Here is a 22,638-nt window from a genome sequence, read left to right as displayed (position 1 = left end):
ACCAACAGCCTGCAGGAAAATAATAATAATAATAATAATAATGATGATGATGATGATGATGATAATAATAAAGAACACGAGAAACTACCAAAAAGCATACGAAGGATGAACTAAAAATATGAACTATCTATCCATTAAACTAGACTGCATCTTTAACTACAAGTAAAAAAGCTTAAACAAAAAACTGACCAAAAAATGACTTGAAAGAAATAGGTGATGCTCCAGTTAAAGATTTTAACAATTAACAAAAGATCCCAAAAAAAAAAGGAAAAATAAGCACAGCCACCAAAATACAGCCAAATCACATTGGTAGTTTGACATAAACACTGCTCTTTAAAAAAATTTGATACAGGAAACCACCGCTTATTTGTCATAGGAGAAAACTTGCCATAGAATTACGAAAGAGATATTCAAATGTAGAACATAAAAGATTGACTTCCTAGCCCCGACCATAAGCAAGACCTTAGAATAGACCATATCCTTACAAAACCAAATATTCAAAAACAAGACAATGCTAACCGAGTAGGACGTAGAGGATCTTGTAATTAAAAGTGGCAGGACATTGTTTTAAATTGTCAGTTTTATATCAAAAAGGCCATTTTAGCAAAGAGTCTTGTTGCTTACCATTAGTGGTGGCAGGCTTAAATAGAATATCATCCATAGACTCCAAGCTAAAAAGATTACTTGGAGATAAGATCATAAAGTAGTGTAATGGAAACCTCCAAACTCTTCACAAAGATTGATTGAAAAATATAGTGAATTTGTTCTCCACCAGAAAGCTCTAATGTTGACATTTACTCATTTTTTCTCTCCACCATCGAAGAAAAATCAATCAAAAATAAACTATTTAATGAGTTCCCATCTAAGCATTTGACCCATGATGCAAATAACTGGTATGAAATGATAACAAATCGTTTTCAGTTTTCATGTGTTAAAGTAGATCTTTAGCAAATATTATACGTTGCACTTATTTGTGCTGCTAGTGTGTTCAGGCAGTCGATAGATGTACCATTTTTTTGTTAATTAACTATTTGCCCTAAAAGCTTGAACTGATGGAGCATGGCGAATCAATCCATTTATCTCATAGTCCAGGCCCCTTATCCCATGGGTTAGGACCTTGGCCAAACCCCCTTGTGGATCCCACTTCACATGGGTTCCGTTTCACATGAGTTACCCGCCTCACACAGGTGGGGTCCACCTCACACAAGCCACTCACCCCAAGTGTGCCCCTGCATTAATCACATCCGATGAGGAGTATCGAGCACGAGACCTCCCGCTCAGATACCACTTTGATGTAGGATGAACTTTTAGAGCAAGTGTTAATTATCCTGCATCAAATTGATTTGGATACAACCAAATAAGTTGCTTTTTTTACTTACAACAGTAGATATGATAACTTATTTCAAAAAAGTAAGTTTGGTTTATGATATGATTAGTTATAAATAACTTTTTTACTTAAAAGTAATTAATCACTTCAGTTAAATTTTTTTAAACTTTTCTAACTTTTCATTAGTTGCTGAATAGAGACAAAAAATCCAAACGGGCCCAAGTCTTGAACCCATAATCATAGTGTTGAGACTCTTGTCAGTTTACCATTGAGCCATGAGCAGAGACCCATTAGCTTCTTCTTCTTTCTTTCTTTTTTCTTTTTCTTTTTTACTTTTAATTTATTTATATACACACACTTTCTACTGTTTCTCATGCATATTAGCTTATTCGAGCTTTCTCATGTTTTTTTTTTTCTTTCCTAGGTTGACGTCCTAACATAAGTCAGCAAAACAAACTAAGAGAGTGGATTCACTCAAATCTCATGTGGAGTATCATGTAACTTTTTATTGAATAGGTTCCTATAAATTCAAGCAGTGTAGACTATACAAGGGCTATAACACTAATGAAAACAGTTTAGATGACGAATATTGCCTTAGAACATGTGATCCACCTCAATGACAGACAGATGTAACTTATTTTTTGTCCTCTAACATAAGGTGACACATCTGATGGTTAGGGTGGAGTTTACATAAACATTACAGTGGGGCACACTCACCAAACCTGTTGTCACACTCACCAAACCTGTTGTCAAGGAAGTGCAACTGAAGGTAGTGGAATGATAATTACATCAGTTTATAAGGCAGCTTTTCGGAAGCAAAATGTAAAATGCGGATTAGCTGCCACCCGGGATCCAGGTAGATGGGTGCCACACTGAACGTGGGGTCCACCTCAATGTATGTGTCGTGGCCGTCCATCCATCTTGCCAGCTTCCTCTAGATCATTGGAGAAAAATGAAGCAGATACAATCTCAGGTGGACCACATGGTAGGAATTGAATTTCTATCGTTAAAAACTTCTTTGGCCATTGGCACAAATTGGGTACTACCAGGGACTGTCTTAGCTATCTAGGAATGGACAGGGTTCTGAGGAGCCACAGTGATAAATGAGTTTTATCGACACCGTTCATCCATTTTGCCATATCATTTTAGATTACAAGCCCAAAATAGATGCAGATCCAAGGCTCAAGTGGACCACACCATAGGAAGCGGCAGTGATAATGACACCCACACTTGAAACCTTCCTAGGGCCCACGGTGATGGTTAATTTCCATCCAACCTGTTCATAAAGTAACATTAACTTGAATGAAGGAAATATACAAATATCAACTTGATCCAAAATTTCTGTGGCCCCTAAAAAATTTTCATTGGTAGGTGTTTAATCCCCACTGTGTGGTCCTATTGAGCCTTGGATCTATCTCTTTTCTAGTTTTTTATCCTAAAATAATATAGAAAAATGGATGCACGGTGTGGATAAAACCCATACATCACAGCAGTCCCTAATAGGCTGCCCATTCCTAGCCAGGGACCCGCGGTTGGGCCACGAAAGTTTTGGATGAAGCTGGTATTGATTTGTGTTCTCTCTCTATCCGACTCTATGCGACCTAATCAACATATTGGATGGTAAATAAACATTATAGAGGGCCTTATGAAGTTTTTAACGGTGGTTCATGTGGAGTGGCCCACTTGAGATTTGTATCTAATTCATTGATTGACTGTATGGAGTCCCGGTCTTTTGCTTGCCACAAATAGGGATTCAATATTTACTGTAATGTGATTGGTCAACATTATCATAGACTGCATTTAATGCAGCAGTGCTAACAGCCTCAATGAAAACATGGACTAATCACAATATAGGAAAAGAGGGAATTCATGCTTGTGGCAAGCAAAGGATCTGAATTCCACCGCATACATTGAGGTGGCCCTCATGGTCAAATTGAGGATCCAGGTAGTGGCTAAATTGCGTCCACAGAAATTTCATATTAATTAGTTTTTTTTTGTGTAAAATTTCCTTCATAAATAATATCAATGGCCATCTGTGTACCCAAAGTAGGGATGAAAGTTGGGCATGTTGGGTTGGGTCGGGTTGGTGCTAAACCCTAGTTGGGTTGGGTTAATTGGGTCAAGTTGGTGCTCAACCCAGCCCAACCCAAGGTTCCTATACTTCAACTTTAACCCAACCAAACTCAACTTCAAGTTGGAAATTCTCAACCCAAGCCCAATTCGAGCAGGCTCGGTCAGGTGGATACATGCTAATATTTTTGTTATTACATTAATATATTATATTTCAATACAGATTATTTTTTGTACCTATAATTTTATTAATTATTTATAGTGAAGAACTTCATTTTTACTAAATAAACAAGCTAAAATATATGATAACTACTCCTTTAAAAGTGGTGTTGTGTAGCGCGTAATCTATTTGGGAGAGAAATCCAACATATCTTGTTAGCATTAGTCATGGGTAGGGGTGTACATGAACCGAGCTAGCTCGGTTAGCTCGCTCGACTCAACTCGAAAAAGCTCGATTCGATTTAGTTCGAAGCTGAGTTCGAGCCGAGTCGAGCTTATTTTTTGAGCTCGAAAATGAGTTCGAGCAGGCCCCAGCTCGACTCGACTCAGAACGAATCCAGCTTGAATTGAACTCGGATCGAACTAGTTTGGTGACTCGGTTACTTTGCCATTGATGTTGCTCACTAATTGTTTGATAAAATGACTCAACGAAATGTGGCCGGTGGCAAGGAAGTTTTGGCTGGTGGCAAGGTGGCAAGGAAGGTTTGGCTAGTGGCAAGGAAGGTATGAACATAAAGTAAATACCTTTTTTCTCTCTTTTTTTAAAAAAAAAAAAAAATGTTATGTAGAAGGTGTTTGAGAAAATACCTGTAAAACCATTGCTTCTATTTGTAAAATAGTGGGATTTTGAAGTTACAATTAAGGCGTTTTTGGAAATGCCTCAATGGCGAACTCGGCTCGATCTTGGCTCGAAGTTGGCCCAAGTTGCTGACCGAACCAAGCCGAGCTAGCCAATCAGGCTCGAGGATCGAGCCGAGCTGAGTTCAAGCTGAGGTCAGCAATTGTTCGAGCCGAGTCGAGCTTATGCCAGCTCAACTTGGTTCGACTCGATGTACACCCTTAGTCATGGGAAATGACGTGGACTAATGAGACCTGAAAGCACTAGAATTTCCCCCATGCCGTTAACACTGATGATCCGTATGTACTTAATTATAATTTATAAGTAACTTATATATCGACGGGGTTTAGGCTTGATTGGGCAACCTAAGACTTCAATCTGAGCCCGACATAAGTTTTACTGGGTTGATGTTTGTATAGCCCGAGCCCAAGACCGAACCAATGCCGGTCAGTCACAAGTCGACCGGGTTGAACCTACCCAAATTTTGGCCTTAACGCAGAGGGGATAACTTCTTCTAACGTGTGGAAACGAACCAACGTGCATAAAATCTACCTCGTTCATCAGGTACCCCACTCCTTGTTTGGCCTTGAATAAAAAATCAGACTTGTTCAACACTCACGTAGATTAAAATGACAAAAAAAAAAACCTTTGAATTTTCCTTGTATGGCCCACCTAACTTTTGGGATACTGTTATTTTTGGTAATCCTTTCATCCTGATCAGGCACATCAGATGAATGGTTGTACGTATGGTATATAAACACCATAGCGGGACCTGTAAAAGACTAATGGTGGATGTCACATCCCAACCATTTCGTTTGGTGTGGCCTGCGTGAGTTCTGAATCATTATGATTTTTATGTCTTACGGTGTATATATACAAGGCAGCGTGCCTGATGGACGGTGTGGATCTCATGAAAGTTCTACCTACGTGGCAATCAGTTAGCTGTAGGTGGCTACAGCCTACAAGGTTCTTTTTAAAATAACAAAACTTCCAAATAGATCTGATCTATGTAAATAGTGGGACCCATTACAAAGATCACCTTAGGTGAAAACCAGTTGGGTCCACTCATCCATTGGGCTATTCTTAGAAATCAGTGGACAAACTGTGGTCCGATTCATGAAAAGTGTAGCCCTGCCCATGAGTGGAAAATTTCAATTTTTTCTTGATGGTAGGCCCACCATTTTCGCGACCTGGATGCTAAATGGAACTGAGGCATTATCAGAAAATAAAAATATTGTATATTAAAGTTCCTATACACCATCGTGTATGAAATTTCTTGTGTATAATACGGTGGAGTGGGAAGATATACGGAGTGATCTTAGACACGCCCCTTTAAATATGAGAATATTATATTAATTGCATATTAAAATTCTTTAGTAGAATATATATATATATATATAAACCGCAGTAACATATATATAAAAACCGCAGTAATTCATTCAATGAAAGACATGTACAAGCCCTGGACATTTCAGGCTCCCCCACGAAATGGACCTGCGATATGCCTATCATCAGCAAAGAAAATGACAGCTACCTACCTACCTAAAAAAAACTAAACACGGAAAGCGCCCTGGGGCATGCGCATTACCTTCCAGATAGGCATGGGTGAAACACACCTGCCCCGTTAGCCTAAACCGATCCATGTGACTTTAATAGAATATCTACTCGCGAGAGTTAGACACTATTATCTTATACTCCACACGTGTGTATATGTTGTACATGTGGGAGATCAGATCCGTTCATCAAGAAATCTGCCAGTCCAGCAATCAAGTAGTTAAAATTTGGATGATATAAGACAGGTACACTTGAAGCAGGCCCACCCATGATGCCGGGCCCGATTATTCAAAATCCGGGCTTGAACCCACCTCAGGACCGTCCATTGCCAGGCCCACACACAGCATTTACACACATATTGCCGAGATTTTGGAAATATCAAGATTTTTTGCGAAAAATTCATTCAATTGTATTATCGCAAAAAGATTAAAAAAAAATTAATTAATTCAATTTTTGCGACTTTATTGTGATTTTAATAAGTAAATAGTTAAAAGTTTAAATTAATTTAAAATTTCCTATATTTTTAAATTATTTATAATTATTAATTTATATAAATATTTTTATAGTTTATTTTCAGCAAGAGAGAAAAACGTCGAATTACGTTAGTAAATATCCGATGAAATTCTCAAGCCAAGAAATTGACAAGAACGATGAGAGCATCCCGATTCTCTTAATAAATCATTTTTAATCAAGCAAGGGTATTCTCGTCATTTAAAACTAATTGGTGGACACGCTCAGAAATTCATAATCGCTCGCCCGTCCATATCGCATGCAAAGAATCTTAAACACCTCAACCCGGATGGGTGGGATGTGTCTCCGCCACGTGTCAAAAGGCCTATCGCCTTCCATGGGTGGGTTCCACGAAGAGCATCATGGATCAAGTGTGTCACACTTCGAAAATCGGAATCCGAGTTGGCCAGGCCCCAACCCGAATTTCAGGATTATGAGTTGTATTTAAATAAATATACATCGCAACCTACATTATTTCATACATTTTCAAGGCAATCAGAGCAACTAAAATAATACTAATCATTGTCATTAAATATTATCCACTAATTAATCCTTGAATATTTAATTACATTAACACAAAAAAATAAATAATAAACACATACATTGAATTTTAATTAATTTCTAAATAAATAAAGATAAAAGTCTTCAATGTTGCCCAACTAATTCTTCATATACAAATCCTGCAAAATAATCTATACGGGTGTGAGCACGACGGTTCGTAGGGTCACATCCTTTCCAAAATTGAAAACTCTATGATAACACCAATACAACTCAATAAAATAAATAAGATCAATTACGAGTATTAAATCGGCATTTTACATGATAATAATAACAATTTGTATTTCATAATAACAAAATAAGATAATACAGTCATCTAAAATCCTTTTTGGTTCAATCCAGGGCAGAGCACCCATGTGTGTTGATCCTTTTAGGGAATGACCCTCGGTAGAGCACCGGTGTTGATCCTTTTAGGGAATGACCCTTGGCAGAGTACCGATGTTAATCCTTTTAGGGAATGACCCTCGGCAGAGCACCGGTGTTGATCCTTTTAGGGAATGACCCTCGGCAGAGCACCGGTGTTGATCCTTTTAGGGAATGACCCTCGGCAGAGCACCTGATGAATAGACTTTTAGGGTAAATACCCAGAGCAGAGCACCCATATGTGTTAATCCCTTTAGGGAATCACCCAGGGCAGAGCACCTGTACCGTGCCGATCCTTTCAGGAATAACCCTGCGCAGAGCACCCATAAAAATACAATGATCATTTTAGGGCAGAGCACCCATAAACAGATAGCATGGTGATCCTTTTTGGGGCAGAGCACCCCTAAATTCAAATACATTATACATCATGTAATAATAAGGAATTAATTGCAATTTAAGTACATAACGATAATCAATTGAAATTAATTAATAACTCAAATAAATTACCTTTATACTATGCAATTAAGAATCAAATAAAATAATCTACAACTAATGATAATAATTAAATAAATTGAATACATAACAAATAATCAAATTAATCTATATATTAACCTAAAATTTCCAACAAGGAAGATCACCTACCTGCTTTGGAAAAATAGTGTGATGGGAGGAAAATAATTTGAAGCGATGTTGATTTCACGTGTACTAACTTGGATTGACCAACTCCGAACTTGACCCGACTTGGGAAGTAGAACTTCATATAAATGCGTCCATCTCCATAAAAATCAGATGTTATAAAAGGATCTTCAGGTTAGCTCGTACTCGATGAGCTAAGTTGCGCTCGGCAGATTTAGTCAACTTGGTGGAACAACTCGATATGTGTTACATCCACTCAGGATATCTCTCTCTCTCTCTCTCTCTCTCTCTCTCTCTCTCTATAGAATAGTTGCAAGAGATGTTGGAAAAATCGACAATGCATTATTAGGGATTGAGTCAGTGAGTCATGAACTCGATGTTGAACCCGCACGAATACTCTCCCTTCTCCTGATCTCTCCTTTTCTTCTCACAATCTTTCTTTTTATGATGTTCTTTATGATTTTTTATAGCTAGCATGAGAAATGGAGTATAAAAATAATGTCAGGTGAGTTGGTGGGTTCTGAGTTAGAGAGTTGTGTCTTCCGCACGTTCGAGGAGTCGTAAAGAGAAAAAGAATGTGGGCATACGCAAACTTCTGATTGACTGTCACGAGGAGGACTGCTGGAGGGCCGATGGCCATTGGATGAAGGAGTTTGAATGGCTGAGATTGTGTGGAAAGACTTCACATGGATTGGGAAGAGAAGAAGCTGTGTTATAAAAACAGAAGGCTTCCTTGCGCATATAGAACTCGGGATGATAGGTGGGGTCCATTGAGATGTATGACGAATGATCTAAAACATTCATTTGTTTTGTCAGGTTGAGATGGATATGGAGTTCAAGAATGAAGCAGATTTGAAACTCTGGTGGACCGCATAGTTGGAATCCAGGAAAGAGTTTTCAACAGATGGAATTACTTCAAGGTCCGAACATGATGGATGGTTTGGATTATGCTGTGGGTCCCAATATGAAAAATGGTTGATGGTCACAACTCGGGTCGTATGAGTATGAAGAAGAAGGGAGAGAGGAGCTGGAGTTAGGGTTGGTTACGGTGAGAGACGTCACTTTGTTTCATTTTATTTTTTTTAGAGTGGGCCCCACAGGAATGATGTGACAAATCCACACCGTTCATCAGTTTTGCTAGATGATGTTAAGACATGGGCCAAGAAATGAGGTAGATTCAAGGTTTAAGTGGGCCACACCAAAAGAAAAAATGGGATATAGTTCCTACCGTTAAAAAAAAACAGACAGGGTTGTTACAAAGTGCCACCATGCTTGAGAACGTGTGGTGGGTCCCGCTTTCTGGCCGTGGCTTTAAGCTCTTCTATAGGGTTGCTGACGTGACATCCAATGGGTTGGAAGCTGAAAGGTCGGGTGGGCCCACAAACCTCCATTCCTTGTTTGCTGGTCCCCGACGGGTTTTCGTGTGTGTGGGGCCCACGTTTGCACTCCCTCTCTCATCCTGGAGCTCCATGGGACACGATTTGGCTAGTGACCCCAACAACATCAAGTTAACCAGTGTCAAAGCTCCGTGGACTCCACCATGATGTATGTGTTTTATCGATGCCGTCCATCCGTTTTTTTGGCTCATTTTACGACATGACAGATCCAAATCTCAGGTGGACCACACCATAGGAAACAGTAGAGATTGAATGGTTACCGTTGGAAACTTTTTGGGGGCCACAGAAGTTATGGATCAAGCTGATATTTGTGTTTTTCCTTCACCGACATCGGTGTGATCTTATCATAACAGTAGTTTCTAAGAAGTTTTTAAGGGTGGACATTCAATCTACAATATTTTCCTGTGGTGTGGTACACCTGAGATTTGGATCTACCTCATTTTTAGGCTCATGCCCTAAAATGAGTTGAAAAAAATGGATGGATGGCGTCACTAAAACTCATACATCATGGTGGGCCCACAGAGCTTTGACACCAGCTAGCTGGCTGGTGTTGGGGTCACTAGCCAAGCCACGTGGACACTGAGCAGGATAATATGCTAACTGTCCTCTAACCTTTAGGCCGATGACAATGAACGGAGGAGTATTCCCCATTCGACCGCTTGAGTTAGGAGTAGCAATGTGCCTGGCAGGTGTTCACACCCCAAGTGCAGGGTTGTGATGTAGTAATAAACTCGGTAAGACCGAGGTCGAATCCACAGGGACTGATACCTGTACGTTATCTGAAACCAAGTAGAACTAGAACTAGTCTAGGATGCGATCTAAAACAAATAGAATTTAGGAATTGTGGAATGAATTATCTAAAACTTTAAGGAATTCAGAGGAAAGGAACTAGGGATTCAGAGGATCCACTTGTAGAGATCAGGGAGATCTTTTGCCTGCATCAGGAATCATGGAAATCAAACTGAACTTACTTGATCTGGTTTTCAAGAGATGAAAGGTGTATGAATTAGAATGGATTCCATCACCAAACCATGCCCAGGAGACAAAGCAAACAACAGAATTAATCTAATTACCAATCAATCAACATGCCATGAAAGTTAGGAAGAGTACCGTCATCCGACCATGCCCATGAGACGATGGTGAACAATAGGGCTTCCTGACTTCATAAACATGAAAAGGAGAAAAGGAACATGCTCAAAGCTATCACAGACCCATTGTAATTTCAGTCACAATAGACCATTAAAAACTACAAACATTCCCTTAATAATTAAACCATAATCAAGTTCAATTCATGATCAAATAGTTAAATCAGCAATTAGAGTCTCCCTTCTCACTATAAGCTTCACCTCTTAGCCCTAGCTAAGAGGTTTAGCCGACCATGATTAGCCTAAATCCAAAACAAATAGAAAGAAAAAGAAAACGAAAAGGAGAAGAAGAGAAGAAGAAAGAGCTTATTGTTCTTTCAGCCTCCACATTCCATCTTCTCTTCCTGACGTGCAGCCGCAGCCCATAACCGAACTTCAGCTCTCCCTGACGTGCAGCCCTTCCTTTCCACCAAAGACCAAGCACCGTGCACTCCACGATCAGCAGTCGATTGGAAACCAAGCTTCAAGCACACCTCGTCCCTGCCCCTCACGACAAAACCAAGACCAAGCACCCTCCTTCACGTTTCTCTTTCTTCCTGCTGTCCTCTCAGCCTTCCCAGCTCCACGTTCGGCAGCCACCTTCTTCCAGCAGCCTTAGCAAAAACAGCCGCTGCTCTCTTTCCAACCCACGTTCCCAACAGCCCCCCACTCACTTTTTTTCTTCCCGTCCTCTCGTTTTTTTTCCTCCATTCTTTTCTTCCTTTAATAGCAGCAAGGCCGGTGGAAGGGAGTCCCGGCTGGAGTCGGTGCGTGAGGAGACTCCTTTCACAGCAAGGAATCGGCAAAAGAAGCGCGGGTCAGCTTACGCAGCCAGGAATCAGAGACTTCGTGCGGCCCGCTGTTCACTTTCTGATCAATTCTGCCAGCGTGGAAGTGGATGCATCTTCCCTCTCTATCATTTAGACGGTTCAGATCATCGAGAAGATTGATGATCGTGGCCCACAACTCCCCCGAATCTCCGGATTTCCCGGACGCGCGTAAGGCGTACGCAGAGACGCTGACGTGTTCGGTGGGCCCCACAGAGGTGTTTTTGAAGAAATCCACCCCGTCCATTGGATTCAGGACGAAATTTCGGTCAAGAATGGGTAGTTTTGAACGTCCATTGACGCGGAATCAGAGAAGAAATCTTCCAAACATCAATTTGAACGTTGCAGGGCAGTCCACTTATGGCCTCTGTATCGTGCACGTGTGCTTGCATAGGTCCAAAATTTTAGCATGGGTTTGAAGAAATCATGGCCCTCTACAAGATGGCTGGCTTGGATCATCCGAAAATTTACGCTGTGGGGCCCACTACCATCCGCAAAACGGTCCGTCCGTCTTGCCGCGTGAAACGGCCACCGCCGTATTTGAAGAGGAGATGCGGGTCAGCGCTGCTGACCCGCGTAGCGTGGTTCGGTGCACGGCCAGTGCCGTGTACATGGTGTACACGCACTGGCCCTGTGGGGTCCATCGTGATGTATATGTAACATCCAATCCGTCCATCATCTTTAGTACTTCCATTAAAGGGGTGAGACCAAAAGTGAAGCATATCAAGATGTCAGGTGGGCCCCATATCATTATTTTGGTAGCTGATCTGTCCGTTGGGCTGCTCCCGCGATGATCCGACGGATGAATTTCGACATGTACGGTTCATTTAGAGTCCTTAGGCCCTGTATAGAGTTTTGACCTGAACGGATAGTGGGAACCCTATGATCTTTCATTATGAACCAATTTTGGGCCACTTGAACTTCAGTTACTTGATTTTCACGGATCTCCGGTGTGTAAATTCGATGATCTTGGTCCCCTGGGGTCCGTCCCATGCTTTAGTGTCATCAGATCGGTAAATCCATGCTTTTTAGTGTCCTTTCCCAGTCCAAGCTCATGAAGATGCCCTGCATCACAAATACAATTAAATTAGGCTATTAAACGGTGTCGTGCTTGTAAATCCATACAATAAATGGGTCTGATATGCAATATTTGACCCTCAACACAACCCCCAACCAACATTTTGCTAGTCCCCAGCAAAGTATGCGAAAAATAAGTTGAGAATTACAGGAGAATTTCTATGAACTCGAGTGATTTTGGAAAACAATCTAGATATTCAGAATTCAACAATTCATGAATGTTGGGCCTTACTCTCTCCTAGACTCAAACACACGGTAAACTTCATTCAAGGTATTAGTCCCTTAATTAGAAATAATCCTAAACATTGAGTTCCACAGATGTAAAGTGTAATCCCAACTTTCAACATTAATATTCAATTCTTTATTTCAGGATATCGTTGGTAATCAACAAGAGAATTCATAATAACCAAAGCTTGCCTCAAAGATCATCTTTTCATTTCCTTTTTTTTTTTTTTTTTTTTTTTTTTTTTAAAAAAAAAAAAAAAATAAGGGGAATGAAGTCCACACTTATAGGGAGCAAACCTACAGTGAAGATTCTTTGCCTAACCTTTCTCAACGGTATTTCTTCCTTTTAATTGATCTTGACGGGCAATTGTTCAAGTTGGTTCCTTCTATGCTTACTGATCACCAAATTAACCTTTCAGTTTCAAACTGAAATCTTAATGTGTAAGCGAGATGTGACATGTGAAATCATGACTCAATCAATGTTTACAACTTCTAATCATGGATTAATAATTAAACTTAACTGTGAAATCCAACGAGCAACTGAATCCAAGAGCAGTAAATCACCAACATTCCATATCCTATAATTCTAAATCAAAGATGGTCGTCTAATCACTTTGAATTCACCAGAAAGTCCAGAGAAATTTTAAAAAAATTTCACAATTTTTGCTCAAGAAAATACTGATTAGGTAACCTAATCTCCCACCCCCAACTTAAAAGCTACATTGTCCTCAATGTAAAGGATATGAGTATGGAATGCGCATAGGACAACAAAAGTAAAGAAAAAGTGAAGGGAAGATAGTACCTGGATGATGAATCATGAGAGACTTTCAAAGAGATCGCGGCATGGAATCCAGTCAGCACAAAAATAAAATTCTACCTATACCACTTTCGCAGGTGCTCTCGATTGCATTTAGCGCATGCAACAAGCCTTTAAACCCCTAGGTTACCCCTAGTGGACGAGTTGTAGTCTCGTGAGGGTTTGCAGGGATGTTACCCACAAACATTGAACTAGCTAGGACGATGAAATAAGTTGAAAAGCTGGGTTGCCTCCCAGGAGCGCTAAGTTTAACGTCTTCAGCCAGACCAAAACAACTACCATAATCCTATGAAAGCGATAAACCTACCTATACCTCCATCAGACTAGGAGATCAGTCCTGGTAAACAGGATCAGTTAGAGGCATGAACATGTCCTCTGAATCAAATTTCTCGACAAATGGTTTCAATCGATGGCCATTGACTTTAAATTCCTTGCCATTGTCGGGATCTCTTATCTCAACGGCCCCATGAGGAAAAACAGTAACAACAATGTAAGGGCCGGTCCAACGAGATCGAAGCTTACCCGGGAAGAGATGTAATTGGGAATTGTACAAAAGGACCTTCTGACCAGGCGTGAATGATTTTCGCAAAATGTGTTGGTCATGAAATGCTTTCATCTTGTCCTTGTAAATTCTCGAATTATCGTACGCATCATTCCGGATTTCTTCAAGTTCATTCAATTGAAGTTTGCGTAGCGAGCCAGCGTTGTCCAGATTGAAATTAAGATTTTTGATCGCCCAGTACGCTTTATGTTCCAACTCCACAGGCAAGTGACAAGCTTTTCCATAGACAAGTCTAAAGGGAGACATTCCAATAGGGGTTTTAAAGGCAGTACGGTATGCCCATAAGGCATCGGTCAATCGGATTGACCAATCCTTACGATCTGGGTTAACCGTTTTCTCCAAAATGTGTTTAATCTCCCTATTGGAAATCTCAGCTTGTCCACTTGTCTGCGGATGGTATGGGGTGCTTACCTTATGAGAGATACCGTATTTCTTCATTAAGCTCTCGAATGGTCTATTACAAAAGTGTGAGCCCCCATCACTAATGATGGCTCGAGGCGTTCCGAATCGAGAAAGGATGTTCTCTTTCAGGAATTTAATGACCGTGCGATGGTCATTCTTTCGACACTAATCGCTTCAACCCATTTAGTGACATAATCCACGGCGAGCAAAATATACTGATTTCCAAATGATTGGGGAATGGTCCCATGAAATCGATGCCCCAAAGAATCAAATGCTTCAATGATAAGGATGGGATTCAAAGGCATCATATTTCGACGGGACAATGCTCCCAATTTCTGACAACGCTCACAAGCTTTGCAAAACTCATGAGTGTCCCTGAACATAGTGGGCCAGTAAAAGCCACACTGCAGAATCTTGGCCGTGGTCTTTTTAGCAGAAAAGTGACCACCACAGGCCTCTGAGTGACAGAAGGAGATGACGCTCTGATGCTCATCGTCTGGTACACATCTCCTTAGAATTTGGTCTGGGCAATATTTAAATAAGTAAGGATCATCCCAGAAAAAGTTGCGCACCTCGGTGAAGAATTTCTTCTTATCTTGCGCAGTCCACTGTGTCGGTATGGCAAATTTAGCAAGATAATTAGCAATATCAGCGAACCAAGGTGAATGGGAGACTCTGAACAGCTGTTCATCAGGGAACATGTCATTGATATGGGTCGCCTCAAGGGAATCAGAGGTATTAAGGCGAGAAAGGTGATCAGCCACTACGTTCTCTACTCCCTTTTTATCTTTAATTTCCAAATCAAATTCTTGGAGTAGAAGGATCCATCTTATCAAGCGGGGCTTAGAATCATTCTTAGAAAGAAGATACTTCAGTGCCGCATGATCTGTATATATAATGATCTTGGATCCGATCAGGTAGGACCTAAATTTATCCAAGGCGAACACTACGGCTAAGAGTTCCTTTTCCGTAGTCGAGTAGTTCACTTGGGCAGGATTTAGAGTCCTACTTGCGTAGTGAATGACGTAGGGCTTCTTGTCTTTTCTCTGGCCTAGGACCGCCCCAAGAGCATAATCAGAAGCGTCGCACGAAAGCTCAAAAGGAAGGTTCCAGTCGGGTGGCTGCATGATATGTGCAGTGGTTAATGTGCCTTTAAGCTTGGTGAAAGCTTCCTGGCATTGCTTAGTCCACTCGTACGGAACATCCTTTTGAAGAAGATTACATAAAGGACGAGAAAGAAGACTAAAGTCCTTTATGAATCGCCTGTAAAATCCTGCGTGTCCTAAGAAGGATCGCACGTCTCTGATGTTCTTGGGTGGAGGTAGGTTAGAGATAAGATCGATTTTTGCCTTATCTACCTCAATTCCCTTGGACGAGATGATATGCCCAAGGACAATTCCCTTCTGAACCATGAAATGACACTTCTCCCAATTAAGTACCAAGTTCTTTTCTTCGCATCTTTTCAACACACATTTAAGACTTTCCCAGCACTTACTGAAAGATAGACCGTAAACAGAGAAATCGTCCATGAAGACCTCTAGATATTACCCCACTATGTCAAAAAAAACACTAAGCATACATCGCTGAAAAGTGGCAGGGGCATTACATAGTCCGAATGGCATCCTTCGATAGGCAAAGGTGCCGTAGGGACATGTAAATGTGGTCTTTTCCTGGTCTTCAGGGGCTATCTCTATCTGGTTGTAGCCCGAATACCCGTCAAGAAAACTATAATAGGAATGACCAGCTAACCTTTCCAGGATCTGATCAATGAATGGTAAAGGAAAGTGGTCTTTCCTCGTGACGGTATTCAACTTCCTGTAGTCAATGCACATTCTCCAACCAGTAGTGACTCTAGTTGGCACGAGTTCATTATTAGCATTGGCTACGATGGTGATTCCGGACTTCTTAGGGACCACTTGAGTTGGACTCACCCACTGACTATCAGATATAGGGTATATAATACCCACGTCCAGTAGTTTAAGAACCTCGGCTTTAACCACTTCCTTCATGTTTGGATTTAGTCTACGTTGTGGTTGCCGAGCGGTTTTTGCATTATCCTCAAGATATATGTGGTGAGTACAAATCGAGGGATCGATTCCCTTGAGGTCCGCTATCGTCCATCCTAGGGCTCCTTTATGCTCAATGAGAGTAGATATAAGCATACTCTCTTGTTCTTTCTCCAGGTGGGCAGAGATCACCACCGGGTATGTCTCATCTTGACCCAAATATGCATATTTCAAATCAGAGGGCAAAGGTTTTAGGTCAAGCTTCGGCGGCTTGAGGTTAGACGGTAGAGGCACTACATCAGTTTGTGGTAATTCTTCAAATTGTGGCCTCCATCGGTTAACTTCAAGTACCGGTGCAGTATCAAGTAAGGCGCACGTCTCCCTAATCATGTCATCATCAAAATCATGGGAGTGGGCCAGGCACGTCTCTAGATGGTCGGAGGATAAGGTCAGAGGTGTCGTATCTTCCACGAAAGAGTCAATCATGTTAATGTCGTGGAACTCGTCATCATCCTCTGAATTGCTGCCGTTATTGAAAAAAATGTTTGACTCCAATGTCAAATTTCCAAAAGACATAGTCATGATACCATTCCTGCAATTGATAATTGCATTTGACGTGGCCAGGAATGGGCGACCAAGAATGACAGGAATCTGAGTGCTCATGTTATTGATGGGTTCAGTGTCCAGGATGATAAAGTCTACAGGGTAGTAAAATCTATCAACTTGGACCAACACATCCTCAATTATCCCTCTTGGTACACGAACAGAGTGATCAGCAAGTTGTAGTGTGGTTAGGGTGGGTTTTAATTCACCCAAACCTAACTGTTTGTATACCGAGTAGGGAATCAAGTTGACGCTCGCTCCTAAGTGAAGAAGTGCGTGATCAATTCGATGGTTCCCGATTACACATGATATGGTTGGGCTACCGGGATCCTTGAATTTCTGCGGCACGTCTTGCTTCAGGATGGCGCTCACTTTCTCAGTCAAGAAGATTTTCTTTTGAATAATTTTCCGTCGCTTGGTCGTGCATAAGTCTTTTAGGAATTTGGCATATGAAGGTATCTGTTTGACGACATCAAGTAGAGGAATGTTGACTTTCACCTGTTTCAACACCTCTAGAATATCCTGAGAGTTAGAGAGAGGTTTTGGTGAAACCAACCGTTGGGGGAATGGAGCAACTGGCTTCTCTAGAAGTTCCGGTTTCACTTTTTGTGGGGCATCACTGGATCCATCACTGTTGTCCTCTTTTGGTTCTTGAGGCTTTTCGGGCCTAACCGGAAGAGTTTTATCAATGATCTTCCCACTCCTAAGAGTGGTGATGGATTTAGCATGTCCCATCTGATTTGAAGAGCTGGGATCATTATTCTCGTACTGCGGTTTAGGATTGGGGAGAGGTTGTGCAGGAAGCATCCCCTTTTCTATAACCGTCATACGAGAATCTATTTTTTGCATAAAATCTGTGATTCCCCGCATTGCCTGAGCCAGCTCTTGTATGGGATTTTGAACCGGTTCCTCTTGAGGTTTCACTTGATTTGGATTTTGATTGAAGAAACCTGGAGGAGTCGCCGTTTGTCCATTCCTCCAACTAAAGTTTGGATGATTTTTCCAGCCAGGATTGTATGTGTTGGAGTTAGGTCCAGTAAAAGGTCTTTGATAGTTATTTACGGCATTGGCTTGTTCATTCAACACTCCTCGAAAGGCAGGTATTGTAGGACAGTTTTCAGTTGTGTGAATGTTGCAATCACAGATGCCGCAAACAATTTCATTGACCTTATCCTTCTTTCCTTCCATGGCCTCAACTTTCCTTATGAGCGTAGTCACTGTTCACTCCCCAAGTATAGGGTTGTGATGTAGTAATAAACTCGGTAAGACCGAGGTCGAATCCACAGGGACTGAAACTTGTACGTTATCTGAAACCAAGTAGAACTAGAACTAGACTAAGATGCTATCTAAATCAAATAAAACTTAGGGAATAATTTGTGGAATAATTATCTAAAACTTAAGTAATTCAAAGGAAGGAAAACTAGGGATTCAGAGGATCCACTCGTAGAGATCAGGGAGATCTTTTGCCTGCATCAGGAATCATGGAAATCAAACTGAACTTACTTGATCTGGTTTTCAAGAGATGAAAGGTGTATGAATTAGAATGGATTCCATCACCAAACCATGCCCAGGAGACAAAGCAAACAACAGAATTAATCTAATTACCAATCAATCAACATGCCATGAAAGTTAGGAAGAGTACCGTCATCCGACCATGCCCATGAGACGATGGTGAACAATAGGGCTTCCTGACTTCATAAACATGAAAAGGAGAAAAGGAACATGCTCAAAGCTATCACAGACCCATTGTAATTTCACAACAGACCATTAAAAACTAGGAAAAATATTCCTTTAATAATCAAATATATCAAATTCAGTTTATGAATTAAAGACACACAGTAAAATCTCCCATCTCACTACAGGCTTCACCTCTTAGCCCTAGCTAAGAGGTTTAGCCACACATGAAGGGGCTAAGTCTTAAAAAATAAAAGAAATATAAAGGAAAAGAAGAAGAAAAAAAAAACCAGAACCGAGCACCCCTTGCAATCGTCCAAGCCCTGCTTTTTCCCTCCGATCCCTGGCCTCCTCACGTGCTTCTCCTCTTATACTCTTCTGTAGGTCGGCTCGAGTCCAAGAACTTCATGCGAAAGTTCCCTTACGCAGCCCAGTAATGTGCGAAAGAGCCATGCGAAACTACTCACCTTCTGGAGAAGAATTCCGGCGCGAAATCAATTCATCTCTTGATTCTGATATCTTGGCTAGGGTTATGGCCACCTGTTGTAACATATGTACGGTCCAGATCATGGATCCGACCATCAATACGATCGCACAATGGCCCACGAAAGTCGTTTGCGTCTGGCCGTGCGTAATGTGTAAATCTTACGCTGTTGAAATCGGTGGGCCCAGGATTGATGTCAGACGAGAAATCCGACCCGTCCATGGAATTCCTTTTGAAATTTCAGTCGAGAAGGAGTATTTTTTCTCAGGTTTAGTGCAGCCCATCAATTGAAACAGTTCCTCCGTCTATCTTCCGTTCGGACGATCAAAAACCGATCTCCGATGCATTATGAAATCTATCCACCTAGGCCTAAGTGAGAGGAGCGGTTTGAGTCTCATAAACGGTTCAGATCTGACCATTGATTCACGATGTTGGCCCAAAGAGATCGGCCGCAAGTCCCTGTTCAAGCTTCCGCAGCAGAGACCGAAACGGAAGGCTCTGATGAGAGTTGGTGGGGTCCACGTACTTGGTATCTTCGAAATCCACTGCGTCAATTGTCTTTACAACGAAATTTCAGCTAGATGTGTCCGGCTTTGGAATGTTATGGATGCGGCCAAAGGTGGTAATCACGCTGCAATCAGTGCAGGGCTGTCCGTTTGTGACCGTTGAAACCAGCATGTATGGGTGCATGGGTATATAATATCAACATGGGTTTGGGTAAATCGAACCCCTCTGCATGATGGACGGCTCAGATTGAGCATTTGGACCATGATGATGGCCCACTGAGATCATCCGCAGGCTCTGTTTCATACCAGAAACAGAGTTCTGTTTGTTTTGAAGAAGAGACGTCCCTGTTGCCATGCACTCTTAGTGCAAAAAGTGTACTATGTACACTGTATAATGATTATGAGAAATCCACACCATTCATCTTGTTCTCCATTTCATTTGAACCGTGGGGACCAAAGTTAAAGCGTATCTGGACAGTGGGTGGGCCCCAAATCAGGATTTTATGGACTGATCTGTTAGTTCAGCCACTTTCACGAGGATCCAATGGCTGAAATTTGACGTGTACGGTTAGTTTATGGTTCTCAGGCCACGTATGAAGTTTCGAACTGATCAGATGGTGGGAACCCTATGATCTTGCATTCTGGACACTTTTCAGGCCACTTGAGCTTCAATTCCTTGATTTTCTTGGGTCCCTGATGTGTAATTCTGTTGATCTTGGGTCTCTGGAGTCCGTCCCACGCTTTGGTGTCATCAGAGCGTTAAGTCCATGCTTTAAGCACCCATTTCGGTCCAGGCTCGTACATACACTCTGCATTATAAACACGATTAATCAGGCCATTAAGCAGTATCATGCGTGTAAATCTATGCAATAAATGGGTCTGATATGTAATATTTGACCCTCAACAGTCACTTTACACTTGAGATCATCCTCTTCTTTCAAGAGATATAATCCACCTTTCTCCTTTAATTGAGTCGGCCTAGACGTGGTGTTCGACTTTGGGTAATAGTCCCAAGATTGTGTTTTTTCAGCCAAACTGTCGAGGTAGTCCCATACCTCGTCGATATCTTTATTAATGAACTCTCCATTACACATTGTCTCGACCATTTGACGCATGGAAGATGTCAGTCCATCATAGAAAAAATTTGTAATGCGCCACGTTTCAAATCCGTGTTGTGGGCATGAACTGACCAAATCTTTGAACCTTTCCCAACATTGAAAGAATGTTTCATCTTCCTTTTGGGCAAAGTTCATGATCGCTTTTCTGAGGGTAATCGTTTTATGATGTGGGAAGAATTTTTTTATGAATTCCCTCTGCATATCGTTCCATGTGCCAATGGATCTAGGACGCAGTGAATGTAACCACGTCTTAGCTTTCTCTTTTAAGGAAAAAGGAAAGAGTTTCAGCCTAATTGTATCCTCAGATACATTAGGAAAACATAATGTAGCTATTATCTCATCGAACTCTTTCAATGTAAATATGGACTTTCAGATTCAAGTCCATGGAATTTGGGAAGGAGTTGGATAACTTCTAGCTTGATGTCCTTTTGTCCTGTGTTTTCAGGAAAAATCATGCATGAGGGCGTACTCACTCCCGCCGGTTGTAGAAAATCTCGTAAAGTACGAGGCGGGGGTGCCTGTTGCACCTCATTCTCATCTTGGGTATCCTCCACCCTGGGTGGAAGTAGAGGAGGTTGGTCTTCAGCCATAACCTCAGTTAACTCAGGGGATTTTGAGCGGTGTCTAGTCCTGCGATGGATAGTCAACCCCTCAACCAATCCTCCTTCAGTCAAGAGACGTCGAGTGTTGTCACGGGCCCACTTGGGCATGAAACACTCACACCCTCAACTAATTCAAAGCCTAATCCTAAGAAAGGAAATGAAAATCTAAAAAGAAAGGGAGAGTTGGAAAGAAATTACCAAATTGGAGTCCTAAGTTAAAAACCTACAAAATAACACAAAAATAAGTTAGATTCTAAAAAAAAAAGAAAAATAGCAGTAAATTAATTTCTAAAAGAAGGAATTCTTAAAAGAAAGCGGAGATTTCTAAAATAAATTGGAAAAGGTCTAAACTAAAAAGTAGATTATTAAAAGAGAACTGAAAGATAGGAAGTAGGGAAAGAGCTTACCAAATTAGAAATTTCTATCTTAAAGGCTTACAAAATAAGAAGGTTAGTTCCTAAAAATATTCTAAAAATAAATTAGGAAAATAAATTAGATTCTAAAAGTGCTGGAATTAGAAAATTTCTAAAATTTAAATCCTAATTCTAAAAATATGAAAAAGTAGAGAGATTAGGAAGGAATTACCAATTGAGAAACTTATGTCCAGATCCTATAAAATAGGAAACAAGTTAGTTTTGAACTCAAATAGAAATAAATAAATAAATAAATAAAACTAAGGTTAGTAAAATCCTAATCTTAAACTAATCCTACAACCAATTAATTTCAGAAAATCGTAACCGTCAGTCCCCGGCAACGGCGCCAAAAACTTGTTCACACCCCAAGTGCAGGGTTGTGATGTAGTAATAAACTCGGTAAGACCGAGGTCGAATCCACAGGGACTGATACCTGTACGTTATCTGAAACCAAGTAGAACTAGAACTAGTCTAGGATGCGATCTAAAACAAATAGAATTTAGGAATTGTGGAATGAATTATCTAAAACTTTAAGGAATTCAGAGGAAAGGAACTAGGGATTCAGAGGATCCACTTGTAGAGATCAGGGAGATCTTTTGCCTGCATCAGGAATCATGGAAATCAAACTGAACTTACTTGATCTGGTTTTCAAGAGATGAAAGGTGTATGAATTAGAATGGATTCCATCACCAAACCATGCCCAGGAGACAAAGCAAACAACAGAATTAATCTAATTACCAATCAATCAACATGCCATGAAAGTTAGGAAGAGTACCGTCATCCGACCATGCCCATGAGACGATGGTGAACAATAGGGCTTCCTGACTTCATAAACATGAAAAGGAGAAAAGGAACATGCTCAAAGCTATCACAGACCCATTGTAATTTCAGTCACAATAGACCATTAAAAACTACAAACATTCCCTTAATAATTAAACCATAATC

General features: G+C 40.9%; 1 non-coding gene across 1 annotated transcript; it reads left to right on the top strand.

Moving 5' to 3' along the window:
• Nucleotides 1-20,724: 20,724 nt before the first annotated feature.
• LOC131228307 (small nucleolar RNA R71) lies at nt 20,725-20,831 on the top strand. The gene has a single exon (XR_009162816.1). It is a non-coding gene; the product is annotated as a small nucleolar RNA R71 (small nucleolar RNA).
• The last annotated feature ends 1,807 nt before the right edge of the window (nt 20,832-22,638 follow it).

The sequence above is a fragment of the Magnolia sinica genome, chromosome 15 (assembly GCF_029962835.1).
Source record: "Magnolia sinica isolate HGM2019 chromosome 15, MsV1, whole genome shotgun sequence".
Lineage (NCBI taxonomy): Eukaryota > Viridiplantae > Streptophyta > Magnoliopsida > Magnoliales > Magnoliaceae > Magnolia > Magnolia sinica.
Note: the sequence above shows the minus strand (reverse complement) of the source record. Positions and strands in the feature narration are given on the sequence as shown.